At 37.7% G+C, this 10341-nt stretch overlaps 1 protein-coding gene across 2 annotated transcripts in view; it reads right to left on the bottom strand.

Moving 5' to 3' along the window:
- CDON (cell adhesion associated, oncogene regulated) overlaps positions 1 to 9221 on the bottom strand; it is a 130664-nt gene extending 121443 nt beyond the window's left edge. For both annotated transcript variants that reach the window (XM_045283656.1, XM_004714164.2), the window contains exon 1: positions 9202 to 9221. The gene's annotated coding sequence lies outside the window, so the exon portion shown is untranslated. The remainder of the gene's footprint in view (positions 1 to 9201) is intronic.
- Between the last annotated feature and the right edge of the window lie 1120 nt (positions 9222 to 10341).

Genomic DNA, 10341 nt, shown 5'->3' with positions numbered 1-10341 from the left:
GGGGAAAAAATGAGGAGCTGATACCAAGGGCTCAAGTAGAAAGAAAATGTTTTGAAAAGATTATGGCAACAAATGTACAAATGTGCTTGACACAATGGATGGATGTATGGATTGTGATAAGAGTTGTAAAAGCCCCCAATAAAACTATTTAAAAATAAAAGGAGGTGGGAACCGATCATAATTATCTACATATAACCCCCTCCCTGGGGGATGGACAACAGAAAAGTGGGTGAAGGGAGATGTCGGTTAGTTTAAGACATGAAAAAATAATAATTTATAAATTAGCTAGGGTTTGTGAAAGAGGGAGGGTGCAGGAGGGAGGGGAAAAAATGAGGAGCTGATACCAAGGGCTCAAGTAGAAAGAAAATGTTTTGAAAAGGATGATGGCAACAAATGTGCAAATGTGCTTGACACAATGGGTGTGTGTATGGATTGTGGTAAGAGTGGTATGAGCCCCCAAAAAAATGATTTTTAAAAAGTAATAATAAATTTTTTAAAAAACGTATTGTCATATACATAGTCACATTTCATTCTCACATGATCCTGACGTTAGGTTAATAGATTATTTTGTAATTCAATCATAAGACTTCTTCAATATTTTCAATCTACATAATATCAAGTCAAATAAAAACATTTGAAACCCTTTTATAAATGAGGCGTCTGTGTGCCAATCTCAAATTCTCATAGTCACCAATGAAAGGAACAGTTTAATTTACTAAAATAGGGGTGAATGATTAAGAGTACATCTATACCCGCTGAAATATGTTCACTCTCTGATTTTCCATCCACTATTTGCCTTTATACATACACCCGAGGCCAAAGCCATGAAAACCAGCCAACATAAATGGGAAAGAAAAATATTTCCCCCCTGTTTATGACACTATTTTTCTTTTTATTGGAATAAAAGTGGCTGTCAAGTTCTGATGCCACTGAGTACTTTCATGGACTTACTAAGACATGCAATATTTCATCCATTAAACATGCACCCCACTTTACCAATGCTGTCTCCAACCAGGTGTGTCTTGTTACTGACTGAACAGATAATCAAAGTATAGTAAAATTTTATATGTTAATTAGTCTTATTCTTATGCGATAAACAACCGTTAACTGCTAGAAGTTTCCCTGGCAAGAGAAAGCACTTTACATAGGACTTACATACTCACAAGAGCCCATATAACATTGAGTATCTGAAAAACAGATAAATCAGGATATCAACGCTCTATAAGTACTAAATAAATGTTACACAGAGCAGAAATATATAATTTAAATATATGATTATTAAAATATCCTAAGTAGTTGATAAAATATTACAATTATATGGTAATAGATGTTCTTGTAACTTCAACATTTACCTTTTGCTTTATCTATGGATTTCTGTATACTTTCTTGACGTTGTGGTATCCTACACTTCACATACCAATTGACTGATTTCACTGGAATTTTAAGAGTAGAATTATGTGTTGAAAAGTCACAGACCTAGAATAAACACTTCAGCATCTTGCTGCTCAGTATGGTCCAATCATCATCATCATCATAACCCAGAAATATGTTTAAAAATGAAGCTCTCAGGCTCCACCCTATATCAACTGAATAAGAATCTGTATTTTGTTTTGAGAATGATGATGGCAACAAATGTACAAATGTGCTTGACACAATGGATGGATATATGGATTGTGATAAGAGTTATACAAGCCCAATAAAATGATTTTTAAAAAAAGAGTTATACAAGCCCAATAAAATGATTTTTAAAATAATTTTAAAAAAATTTTTTTAAAGAATCTGAGAAGCAACAAAGCCCACATGGAAGAAGCACACCAGCCTGCGTGATCACAAGGTGCTGAAGGGATCAATTATCAGACATCAAAGAACAAAAAATCATATCATTGTGTGCTCACCTCCCTGATACAATCACTAAAGACAAATGTGTGCATAAGCAAATGTGGCGAAGAAAGCTGATGGTGCCCAGCTATCAAAAGATATAGTGTCTGGGGTCTTAAAGGCTTGAAGGTAAACAAGCGGCCATCTAGCTCAGAAGCAACAAAGCCCATATGGAAGAAGCACACCAGCCTGTGTGAGCACAATGTGTGGAAGGGATCTGGTATCAGGCATCATCAGAACAAAAAATCATAGCATTGTGAAGGAGGGGGGAGTGTGGAATGGAGACCCAAAGGGTCCATCTGTAGGCAATTGGACATCCCCTTACGGAAGGGTGGCGGGGAGGAGACGAGTCAGTCAGGGTACAATGTAGCAATGATTAAAAATACAACTTTTCTCTAGTTCCTAAATGTTTCCTCCCCACCACCACCACCACCACCCCCACTATCATGATCCCAATTCTACCTTACAAATCTGGCTAGACCAGAGGATGTACACTGGTACAGCTAGGAACTGGAAACACAGGGAATCCTGGACAGATGATCCCTTCAGGACCAGTGGTGTGAGTGGCGATACCGGGAGGGTGGAAGGAGGGTGGGGTGGAAAGGGGAAACCAATTACAAGGATCTACATATAACCTTCTCCCTGGGGATGGACAACAGAAAAGTAGGTGAAGGGAGATGTTGGACAGTACAAGATATGACAAAATAATAATTTATAAATTATCTAGGGTTCATGAGGGAGGGGGGAGCAGAGAAGGAGTGGAAAATGAGGAGCTGATGCCAGGGGCTTAAGTGGAGAGCAAATGTTTTGAGAATGATGATGGCAACAAATGTACAAATGTGCTTTACACAATTGATGTAAGTATGGACTGTGATAAGAGTTGTATAAGCCCCTAATAAAATGATTTTTTAAAAAGTATCTGTATCTTAACATCTATCAAGAAATTCAAATATACATTAGAGTCTGAGAAACATAGCTTTAACATGTTTGTCCATCCTGGACATTTACGAATTGAGGATTTGTTAGTGGTAGTGGAGAAAATGGTGGGGGTGGGGGTGCAGATGATCACATATAGGGGGAACTCATGTAAATCCTTAAAGATGGGATAAAGGTGAGATAAGAATGGAAACAGTTATCACACAATATCAGTGTCACTAAGAGACAAGTTCTCTACCCTTTAGGAGAGTTGCTATTGGGAGCCAATAGGTTGACTTCAACTCATTGTGAGAGTACAGGACAGAACGGCAGAGGGTTAAGGTAATGGTAACAGAGAAGAGATAAGGGAGATCTGCTTATAGGTGACAGAAGGAGTTGCCAGTTAGTATTGAGTTAATTCATGCTCACGTCAATTCCAATCCATACCACTTCATGTGTGTCAGCATAGAACTGTGTTTCACAGGGCTTCGATGGTGGATTTTTCAAAACAGATCCCCAGTCCTTTCTTCCAAGGGGCTGCTGAAGAGATTTCAGCCTCCACCCTTACAGGGAGCATGCAAGCATGTTAAACTTTTACACCACCCAAGGACTTCACAGAAGTGTGTATAGGTGTAACAAAAGGTACACAAACAGTCAAAATGCTTTGTAAATAGAGAGAATATTATTTTTGGTAATTCAGGATTTTATACTACCTTTAATCATTCTAAATATCATTAGGAACATACAGTACTCTGTTATAAATACAAGATGCATAAAAGGTTAGATTAAATATCTATGAACTCTAGGAAATAGCTTGAAAATAGTTTGGGTTTTGGTTTTGTTAATTTTTTATAAATATGCCTTGCTCCCCCTATATGATCTATTGCCCTCCTCAATTCAAATGTAGGAAAGTATGCATAGATAAAGAGAGTAGAAGCACAAGAGGCATATTAATTTTTACTTTAAATCTAATTTATTGTAGGAGTTAATAAATAAATGGAACAATTGACAAGATAAACGGAGCTTAATATATTCCATAAGCTTCGAGTAAATTCCCAAATGTGTACAAATATTAAGAGGTACAAAATTACACATGGAAAATATCTTCACTGTGTGTTAGTGTGGCAGTTGCATAATTTCAAGTCAACGTGAAGTGTCCAGGTGGAGTAGGATAGCCTGCCAATCAGATCAGAGTACCTCCTAGTGGGCGTGGCCTCCTCATAAGGAGAGTCCTGGAAGCTCCCACTACTCTGTGTTTCACCTTCCTGGCAGAGGGCCACTCAGAGAACTGAGTGTGCCGTAGAGATGCGTCCACTGCCATTGGCGCCACAAGACTTTGCACCCACCAGCCTGTGATCTTGCTGCATCAATGCATATGGCTTCATGAGTCTTAAGAGGGATTTACGGACTAGAATTGAACTTATGGACTAGTATTGGACTATGGACTTGAGTTGGGCTGGGATGTTTTCCTTATATACAATTACTTCTTGATATAAAGCTCTTTCTTACAACCTCCAGATTTGTTTCTCTAGTCAACCTTGCCTAACACAGTTAGCTTGGTTTCATTATTAGTGTCTGTCTTTGTGTTTTTGTTTCTGGTTTTGTTTTGTTATTATGCCTATCCTGCATCACCTGATGAAATCAACAGTCCCAATATTATCAAGCCACCCCTGCATGTTCAACAGCTGCAGCTAATAGTAGGCATGGAACACTATTCACGCATATAAACAAGGAGGGGGAAAATGTCATAAGTAATGCAATATTTTGGAGATATCAGTTAATTTCTGTTCACACAAAAAAAGTAAGATGGAATGACAAAAATGATTTACCAAGACACAATGCCAAAGGACCCTCTTGAGGAAGAAAAAGCTTTGGAACAATCAGAAAAGAAATTCAGAAGAAAGCTGTTCAGATATTTTCAACAGATGAAGAAAATGATCAAGAGAGTTACAAGGAGAAAAATCAAGCAGCACACTATAGAAGAACCCAGAAAACCACTACAAGATCAATCTGACAATATAAATGAAAAATCTGTAATCTCACAAAAACTCTAAAAGATTAGCACTAACATATAGTTCTGCAGACACAGTTCTGTCATAGTGAAGGAGCATTACTAAATGTTGTGCCCTGGGTCCAACTCTCACTGTTTTCTTAAACAAGATTCAGTCACTTAATTTTTAAAAAATATGTGTAAGTGAATAGCCTGTGTATTTTAGTCTACAACACTTTCCTTTGTATGAATATTGCCCTTATCTCAGTAGTACTTTAAATGCTATTTCACTGGCTTGTTTAATTATTAGAATTACAAAAGACCTCATGGAAGTTACTAATGGGTAGAGGACATGAATCGGCAGTTTACCAAAAACGATATTCAGGTGGCCAAAAAATAACATATGAAAAAATGCTTGTGATCATCAACCAAAGATGATATTCAGGTGGCCAACAGCAACATATGGAAAAGTATGATCATCACCATTCAACCGTGCAAGTCAAATCAGCAATGAGTTAACACCACACACCAGCCTTGATTCAAAAACCTCACGACCACCAAGTCAATTCCGACTCACAGCAACCCTACAGGCCAGGGCAGAACTGCCCCTGTGGGGTTCTGAGACTATAGCTGTTTATGGGAGTAGAAAACCTCATCTTTGTCCTGCAGAACCACTGGTGGTTTCAAACTGCTGACCTTGTACCTGACAGACCAATGCTTAACCCAAAATGCCACCAGGGTTCCCAGCATTAGTAGCAAAGTAAAAAAATTTAAAAATTAAAGCAAAAAAACAAACAAACCAGAAACTAACATATGCTAGAAAGGCTGAGGAGGAGAGATTGGAACCCTCATACACTGCTGGTGGAACTGTAAAAATATACAACTGTGGAAAGCAGGATGGCACTTCCTCACACAACTGCGAGCCAAATACCTTATGACCCTGCAATCCCTTAACTCAGCATATACCTTAAAGCAATAAGAGCAAGGAATTTTTTTATATACACATAATAGAATACTACGCACCACTACAAAATAATGATGAAACTGTGAAACACCTCATGGCAAGGATGGATTTGGAGAACATTATGCTAAGGAGCCCTGGTGGGATAGGAGGTTATGTTTAGGCTCCCTCATGCAAGGTTAGTGATTTAAAACCACAAGACACTCTGACCTGCAGGACAAAGATGAGGTTTTCTACTCCCATAAACAGCTATAGTCTCAGAACCCCACAGGGGCAGTTCTGCCCTGGCCTGTAGGGTTGCTGTGAGTCGGAATTGACTTGATGGTCGTGAGGTTTTTGAATCAAGGCTGGTGTGTGGTGTTAACTCATTGCTGATTTGACTTGCACGGTTGAACGGTGATGATCACAAACACTTTTCCATATGTTGTTGTTGGCCACCTGAATGTCATCTTTGGTAAAGTGCCTATTCATGTCATCTGTCCATTTTTTAATTTAATTATAAATCAACAGTGAATTTGGTTCGGTTTTTAGAGAGTTAGTAAAGCTGGTGAATCACAAAAAGACAAAATACTGTATGAGACCATTGATGTATTTTTAAAAATGAAGATACAGTTGTTCATACCAAAATAAAGACTTGGATGGCTACCAGGGGAAGAGAGGGTTCGGGCAAGATATGCTACTGAGTAGACAGAGTTAGTGAAGGTGAAGCGTTAGAGAAAACAATGGAGAGAGGAACAGGGCACACTAATGGAAGGTGTAATAACTTCAATACAACATATAAACCCCCTCCTAATACACAATAAAAAATTTTTGAAATCTGATTTACTCTTGTATTTTTCTCGATTTGGTAAAATTAATTGAGAATAGGCAGAAAAAATCAAAATGTATATATAGGCATAGTATGACAGCAATTAAGGTTAGTAGCCAAAACTCTTCTTCCTGAATGGTCTGATTCCTCAAAATGTTCCTGTAGTAAAATCATACCCTAATTCTATTTTCTGGGGTTTTGTTTTCTTTTTCAAATTCCATCATTGACATAAACCATCTATTGTGTACTACAGACCAGTTTAAGTATTGACTATGTGGCATTAAGTCCTAAAACTGAAGGATATAACTACTCTCGAGGGTCTGTCTTTCTCCCTATTTTTAGGTTCCTCCTTCCCCTACTAAAAATGTGAAAATGAATGTAGTCAAGTTATACAAATTATAGCATAGTCATGGTAATTTATTATCTTCAGCTTGGTTTTATGTACAAAGTAATAAAGTCATGCTTTCTTAATCATTCCTGAGATCTGATTTTCTAATACATTTAAAAAGTACTGTTCTTATTGTCTATTTTCCCACAAAGACCAATAAAATGAACTACTATGAATCTGAAAACAACACAAAACTCTAAGACAATTAAAAAGGAGTGAATGGCTACTGTGCACATTAATATGGATGAGTCCCGCAAACGCAAGGGCGGTGTGAGTTCATTTTTATACAGTTCAAGAACAGGCAAAACTGATCTCTCTGATTAACCTAGCCACAGTAGTTATTGCCTCCAGGCAGCAAAAGAAGGTTGACTGGGAAGAAGCATCACAGAGCCTAGTGAGGTGCAGGAATGTTCCTTTCCTTGGTCTAGGTAATAGTGACTGCAGTTACGTGCATATGTAAGAGATCACCTGACCTCGTGGCCCACTTTGGACATGTGTACATTATGTGTGTTACACTTCAATTCGGGTGGGGGGGTGGGGAATACTACAGTGTTGCCAAGGGTCTTTTAAGTTTCAATTGCAAACTTCAGAAAACTAGCACACTAAAACTATAGCACTTAAATGTGCCCACACTATTATTAACTTGAGAATTCCTCATTATTTAGTACTCATTACTAGATCAAAGCAATACATTAACATATACAGAAAGGGTCAATAGAAATAACACTTAACATTTTTAGAGTGTTTACTATGTGTCAAACACTTTATTTTCATAATTTCGTTTAAACCTTACAACAGAAAGAGATACTACTGTTATTATCCCCTTTACACAGATGGAAACAAACAGCTAGGTCAACATTATCACCCAAGGCCACATAAATAACAAGAGGTGTGCTGGTAAATGCACAAGAATAGCTGAAAAGCAAGCTGTATGTCAACTTCTCCACTTTCATTAGGGAAATGCAAAAATCAAATCAACATACATTCCAAGCAACAAGACATAAGCAGAATCTAAGCTGAAAAACTCACTACCAACAAGTCGATTCAGAGCAATAGATCACTGGTGGCATAGTAGGTTCACACACTGAGCTGCTAACCACAAGATCAGCAGTACAAACCCACCAGCCACTCAGCTGGAAAAGGATGAGGTTTCTGCTCCGGTAAAGATCTACAGCCTCATAACTCACAAAGAGTAGTTCTACTCTGTCCTATAGGATCACTAGGCGTCCACTAAGCAGATTACATAACCAATATGTATTTTTTCTCTCAAGTCAATGGATTAAACTACTTTAACAGTTCCTTAGCTCTGTGATTAAAAGCCCATCATTAACTCCTAAGAACTGAAGTCCTTATGTAGCAGAACAAAATGGTCTTTGGGACAATCTCCTCCCCACGAACCTACCCCCCTACTCTGGTCATCAAAATATATCACACAACAAAGCAACTAAACAACTGTGAACCAAGACAGACACGAGGCGAACGCCTGTGTTTTTCAATTCATTCAAAAGTCCTTTCAATTTGGCCATGCTAGGAGGAGGCATGCCCAGGATTAAGGTTCTTAAAAACTAAATAGATTCTCAAAAATGCTGCCTTATTTGCTAAACATTCTGTATTATGAAGAGACTTTGATAGAGGATTATGTGGGAGTAAAATGCACACTAAACTGTACATTACACTGTACACTAAACACTACATGATCTTAGTAGCAAAATATATCAAATTAGCCATCAAACATACTACTGCATTCTGCATTAGTTGAAAACTACAATCACTGGAATTCACACTCACTTTTAACTATTCCCAGAAGATAAAAATCTAACTATACCATTCAAGATCCAGAACTGCTCTTTCCTGAAAAGTACACGAGAAAGAAACTTAACTAATACTCTGAATAATATTGGGGGGTGGGGGAGGATCTAGTGTTTCTCAGAAATTTTGCTACAAAGATTTTACAGAATATTTTTCACAGACATATTTTCATTTACTTGTGTCTATTAGTAATCCTGAGGAAGCAATGCCTTAAAAATACTAGAAGTCAGAATTCTTAAAAATATAATTCTATAAAAGTAAAAGAGTAAAGTACAATATACCTAGTCAAACAAGCATTTTGTCTCTGTAAAACTGTTTGCTTGACATAAAAGCTAATCTGCTCTCAGTTAAAAAAAAACAAAACATCAAAATAATACATCAACCTTTTATAGGCAAGACCAAACTGTAAAATAACTTTACACTTTATGGAAAGATCATTAAACAAAACTTACCAATTCTGCAGCGCAACTTGTGGATGCTTGTGCTCTGGAGGGAAAAATAGAGCAGTGGCTGCTGAAGTGACAGTGGTGCAGTCTTGCTTATAATAAAGTCCTCGCCAGCAATCAGTATTTGGGGTTGGCTTTTCTCTTACAAGATAAGCTGTTAAGTCAGCCCTTGATTTTAGATCTACTAACATATGGAGTTTTCTTAATGCAGCCTTCTCTCTGTTGCCTCCCCACTTCCTATCTCCACTCAGCTACACACACACACACACACACACACACACACACACACACACACACACCCCAAAAAAAAAAGGCACTGCAGGGCAGAAATTCCTCAGGTGCTTGCTAATGGAATTCCCAGGGTCTCGGAGCCGCTTCGGGGATCAAGAGATCTCATAGCCCCCGCTGGGGTAAGGAGCAGCAAGTCTGTTCCATTTAATCAAATACAGAATGAATTTTCAGCTCTATTCACTAGCTTGTCTCCCGGGCTCTCAAAAGGCACCAGGCAGCTAGAATCACACACATAATTAGTTTGATTTTTAAAAGCCACATTAATAATATCACCTCAGGACCATTATTCAGCAGACAGATGACAATGATACTGTATGTTTTACGTCTGACAATGGGAAACGAGCACAAACAGTGAGGGGAAACTTGAAGGGTTAAAAAAAGTTTCCATTTAATGTAATGTAATCTTTTTAAAGTAACATTAGGTATATTCAGCATACCATTTCTTAATTCTAAAGAGAAGAATCAAGTCCTCGTTCCCATTCTCTTGCAAATGAATACAACTATTAAAAATTACCAAAGGTAATGTTTACACACAATACAAAGCATGACATACAAATGAAACATTCTCTCATTCAACCTAAGTTTACAAAATTTCTTTTAAAAAGCACCAGTGAAAACACCTGAACTCTAACCTCAAAGCAATACATTCGGCAACCAGACTCCAAATTCCCTTTCTAGTTCTGCTGGCAAGGACTCGATAAAATGGGAAGATCATTTTTCTAAGGGAAAACTACCTGGAAGGCAACTCATCTGTACTTTGGAAGTGTTGTCCTGTCTATAAAATCTAGGCAGTAAATGCCAATAACAAGACGATAGCCGGTGTTAATGGCTATGACAATTTATTAATAGAATAAA

The sequence above is a fragment of the Echinops telfairi genome, unplaced genomic scaffold (genome assembly GCF_000313985.2).
Source record: "Echinops telfairi isolate 266 unplaced genomic scaffold, ASM31398v2 ScPeMD7_7465;HRSCAF=8503, whole genome shotgun sequence".
Classification (NCBI taxonomy): domain Eukaryota; kingdom Metazoa; phylum Chordata; class Mammalia; order Afrosoricida; family Tenrecidae; genus Echinops; species Echinops telfairi.
Note: the sequence above shows the minus strand (reverse complement) of the source record. Positions and strands in the feature narration are given on the sequence as shown.